This window comes from Cupressus sempervirens, chromosome 5, assembly GCF_028749045.1.
Source record: "Cupressus sempervirens isolate cs-2001-9-10 chromosome 5, ASM2874904v1, whole genome shotgun sequence".
Classification (NCBI taxonomy): domain Eukaryota; kingdom Viridiplantae; phylum Streptophyta; class Pinopsida; order Cupressales; family Cupressaceae; genus Cupressus; species Cupressus sempervirens.
In genome coordinates, this window is record NC_143122.1 from 886,178,510 (window position 1) to 886,183,747 (window position 5,238).

The window sequence follows — 5,238 nt, forward strand, 5'->3', positions numbered from 1 at the left end:
TTGATTATTTTTGGTCTCTAGGTCATAGTCTAAAAAGATTCTTCTTTGTATTTCTTATGTGATCTTTTCTCCTTTGTGATTGTAGTTTTACTTTCTTTGGGGAATGATGTCAATTAATTTTCAATTTTATATATATATATATGATCATACTGACCCCATAGTAGGTAGATCCCTTTTGTGTTCTTTGTATGTTTATGTACTATTTCCCTTAAGTTGTCTTTATCTAGGGGCCTCTCATAGTGGAAATGTAATTAGTGGATTTATTTATGTTTCAATCAAAGTCATTGCTCCTCTTAAAGTGTTAGAAATTAATTCAACATGGGGGCATATGCTTTTCTCACTTATTGCACACACACACACACACACACACACACACACACACACACACATGTATGTATGTATACATACATATATGTATATATATATATATGTATGTGTATATATATATGTATATATATGTGTGTATGTGTATATATAGACATATATATATCCACATACATATACATATATATATATGCATATATATACATATATATACATATGTATATATATCTATAAATGTGTGTATATATATATGTATATATATATATATATATGTATATATATATATATATGTATATATATATATATATATATATATATATATATATATATATATATATATATATATATATATTCTCTTTCAAGATAATTTTTCTCCCTTTTCAATTTAGTGACTAATCCTCAAAGCATGGATTTATATTTTAGGATCTCTTGATCTCTTTAGTTTCAAATGCATTGATCCCTTAAGGTCAAAGGTGTCCTTAAGATTGGATCTCTCTTGGTTTTACTCTTATAGAATAGAATATTCTTGAGGGTGAATCCTTGATGGGTTGATAGTGAGTACCCATATTCACTAGGTAGTTCAATTTTATCTTTTCAGTTACATAGTTTGCTTGTGTGGTTCACACTAGGACATAGGTTCTCATTGGGAAAGATAATCACACTCTAGTTCTTTTTCTCTTTTTTAGAGATGTTTCTCTTATTATGATCTTGGATTTGATTAAGACTTGAGTCTTTAGGGACTTGAGGATTCCTATATCTATTTGATTTTAATATTAATATCTTTTTTTTATGATCTAATTTACCAAGAGTTTGTATCGAGTCCATACTCTTGCTAAAGTGGGGACTTAATGTATCATCTTAAAATGGAAGCACTTTCATGTTAAGAATGTTTATCCTTTTTAGTATGTGGTATGGGGTCATGTCAAGAACCTTGAATGGCTCTTTGTATAAATCTAGTATTTTTCCCCTTTTCTACTTTTCTCTCTATTTACATCATATTTTTGACAAAATCATTTGTAAAACTAAGGACTTTGAGCTCTAGGTCAAGGATGACCTTCTCGGTCAAGGTAAAAATTGATCCTAACCTAGGCCAAGGAAAACCTTAACCTTGGCATAGGGTAGGGTCAACCTCAACCCTGACCTAAGGTCCCATTTTCAATTTTTGGGAGTTTCAGGATCTCAAGCTTTGGAAAGTTTCTTTTCTTGTTTTCAGATCAGTTGTTTTGGGTTTTGAAATGGTAGACTCTTAAATTACATTTAATCTAGGTCCATTCCTAGGGTTTAAGGTTAAATGGGATATAATTCTCCTATGTCAGCCTTCTCTAGGAGCTAGTACCCTGGATCTCTATATAAGGAGCCTTCTTCCCTCATTTTGACATCCATGATCAACTATTCTATGAGTGAAGTTCATATCTACTTTCTATCCATGCATATCTACAAGCAATCTACTTTTCTATGAGATAGGAGTTACCCTTTATGAAGTATATCCACCTACATGAATTGAATTACTATCAAGCATTAAAGTGTTCAAGTATTCAATTCATCAATGAGATCCATTGTTAGCCATTGAAGGATTCATTCTCTATGGAGCCCTCTTGTTGAAGATTTCATCCATATTCATCCAAGCATTATTTTATGCAAAGATACATTCAAGATTGATGTTGAAGATCTCATGAGATTTATTTGAGACATCCTACATAAATTTCTACATAATTTGGATCATCTATACTTGTGGATTCTATTAGGAGTCAAAATCAAAGCCCTAATTTTGAGTACAATGGATAAAATCAAGCACTATAAGTTCTTTTTAATGCAAGTGTACCCAGCTGTCCATTTGAGGCCTAATAGGTGTTTAATGTTTCTAAAACCTTGCATTCAATTTTTCTATGCATTCTATAAAGATAAATTGTCATTCTGAGTCATTCTATAAACTTTCATTTTGAGCAATGTTCAAATCTGCATTTTTGTTTGTGTGAAATAGTGATTGGAGGTCATGTTTACATCTAAATATCTCACACCCAGTAAAATTTCATGAATTTCCACTTTAGGAGTGTGTATTTTCCATATTTGAGAAGCTATATTTTAGATTTCAAGTTTTTTCAATATGTTTTGACTAGGTTTTGAATCCCTCAAAGTCAATCATTTATTGTTGTCATGTTGATGCAAATTGTTCAAAATTCTAGGAGGCCCTGTTTAACTTGTTATAACTTTGACCTAGTTGATTGAAATGAGAAATTTCCTTTTTTATTGCATTATAAATGTTAGAGAATTTCTATGTTTCAATTTTGAGTCTATGACAAATCCACTTGATCAGTTTTCTAATGTGATTCCAAATGCAATTTGTAACTTTTTATTGGTGTTAGTAAATGTAGATTAGTTGGTACCCCTTTTCATGATGTCATATCTTTGAATCCATGATAGGTGAGATTGAATGGATTGTACCACTATATTCTACTCTAAAAATAATTCAAGTGATCCAGTTTGTAAATCTTGAAAAATCCGTCTGCACACTTGCCCATGTCAATTCCATTTGCAAAAAATGTTTTTCTACCAGTGTTTCTAGTCTACGAAATCTAAGTAGCCCACTTTGACCTCTTGCCATTTTTATTTAGTTATTCATCATGAGCTATAATCATAGATTTATTGTTTCTTCATGACATTAAACCAATGCCCCAATTTTCATTTCCTCAAGTGTCAATTTACCCAGTTCTCAAAGCCAAAACAGAACACGATTTATTATTTTCTGACATGTTTGCTTGCAAGAAGTTCTAAGAGGGAAACTTAGACAGTCAATATCTTTTGACTAATAATTCATCATGAGACAAGATTTGACATGGTAAGAATGTGAAATAGATAATTAGAATGTTTGATGTTAGAGCCTAGTCAGGTGTTTGGATTATTTTTTGAAGCCAATCAAAAGACCTCCTAGCACAAAGCTGCCAGTTTACAAAAAGATGGAAAATGAGTTTCAAAATTGTTTCTAGTAGTTGGATTTTGATCAAATTAGCACCAGATGATCAATGGATCAATTTGAGAATTTAGTTTCTTGGAAATACAAATTATTTAACTAGACCCACTTTGAGGCCCAACTAACTTCATCAGGATGATAGGGTAGGTTCAAAGATGTTTTATGATGACTTTGGTCATTATACTTTTTCAATGAAAAAACATGTTTCTACTCAATGAGTAAAGGGGATATGTGGTATTACATTCAGTGATAATGAGAAAGTGACATTTAATATATCAAGGGGTCATGGCCAATGTTTTATTTTGCAAAAATGCATTCTTGTCAGTCACAAGTTTCTAGTATGCAGATTAAAGAAGATATTGTGATAATGAACTATAGTCTTCTTCCCATTTTTCTAAATTGTAAATAGGGAGGAATAGATGATGATTGAGCTCTCATATGGCATGATTAACATGAAGTGATGTTGGACAAAGAAACAAGTTGACCTTGTGGCTTTGGCTTTGTGACCTTTGACCATTTGTGAGTCATGGAAGATGCTATTGACTAGTTGCATGGAAGTGAATTAAATGGGAGGAAAATCTCTATCAAAAAAGCCTAACCTAAGGCAAGGGTAGATTCTAACTATGGATATGGTGGTTATGGTTTTTCAAGAGGGGATCATGTTGATAGAGAACCAAGATGATCTGATTGCTTCAAATTTGGTCATCCTAGACATTGGGCTCAAGAGTGTAGTATGGGTGGAGGTGGTGGTCACTTTTCATCTCACCCTAGATATGGTGGTGGTGGTCATGGAGACCATTTTGGAGGAGATCATTATAACAACCACTACGATGACCATTATAATGGTGGGTTTTATGGTAATAGAGATCATGGAGCTAATAGTAGGGCTTGTTATGGTAGTCGTGAACAATATGGTAGTGATCATTATGGTTTGGACCAATATGCACCAAATGGATATGGAAAAGATAGGGGTTATGAGCATGATAGTGCAAGGGTAAGTGATTGATATGGAAATGGTAGTAGCGGTGGTCCAGTACATTATAAGGGAAGCCCACCTCCTAATTCACCCTCATTCATATGCAGTGAGAAAAACTTTTGATAATGTTGATATAAAAGAGAATATGCTAGGAAGGTGACAAGTCTCCATTAATAATCCTTTCTGATCCATATGTGAGTTGCCAAAAGTGAAAGTAGAGGAGAAGTGTAGTTTCTTCAAAAAACTTGAACCAAATTGTTTAATCCCACATAGACATTATAGGAGGTTTTTATTTTTTTTAAAGAACAAAGCACTAACATCATAAGATGTCTTAAAGACATCACCACTTTTGAAAGCCAGTTGCTTGCATAGTGGGGCCTACCATGGCCAGTGGATGATAAAGTCAATAATTTTGACCAAAGAAGAGCTTACCTAAAAGTGGCTAGATTTTAGTAGTCACCATGTTGCTACCAAAAAATGGGACATTTCACCAGTGGAGACATGGTGACCTCCCAAAAAAATAGAAACCTAGTAGAGTTGTGGGAGCCACCAAGAATCTAACAAGTGGCACTATTTAAGGGGCCAAGGGAGGTATAAGGAGAATTATTTTAAAATAATACTTTTTTATCTCTAGTTTTGAGCATCCAAATATCCATGTAAAGAATTTTGTTTTAAATGATGATTTTCTATAGTTCAGACTATAGAAATGTTTAAATTTTTTAAATTTCATTCATTTAAGCTGTTCATTCTATAGTCTTGGGTCAATTTTTCAAATGGCTTCTAGAACGGTGAGATTGAACCAAAACATGGACACTAATATACCATTGGAACAAGGAGGAGATGAATTTTCTAAATATGAGGTCAAAATTTGCACAAGTATTCAAGGGTGCGATCTATAGGAAGATTTTTATTTTCCAAGGCATTCTCAGTAAAATGGGCAGAATTCATCATTGAGCATCAAAATTGGTTA

General features: G+C 32.7%; 1 pseudogene; it reads left to right on the forward strand.

The window, feature by feature from the left end:
* The first annotated feature begins 3,752 nt into the window (after positions 1 to 3,752).
* Positions 3,753 to 4,391, forward strand: LOC149558768 (glycine-rich RNA-binding protein RZ1C-like; annotated as a pseudogene).
* The last annotated feature ends 847 nt before the right edge of the window (positions 4,392 to 5,238 follow it).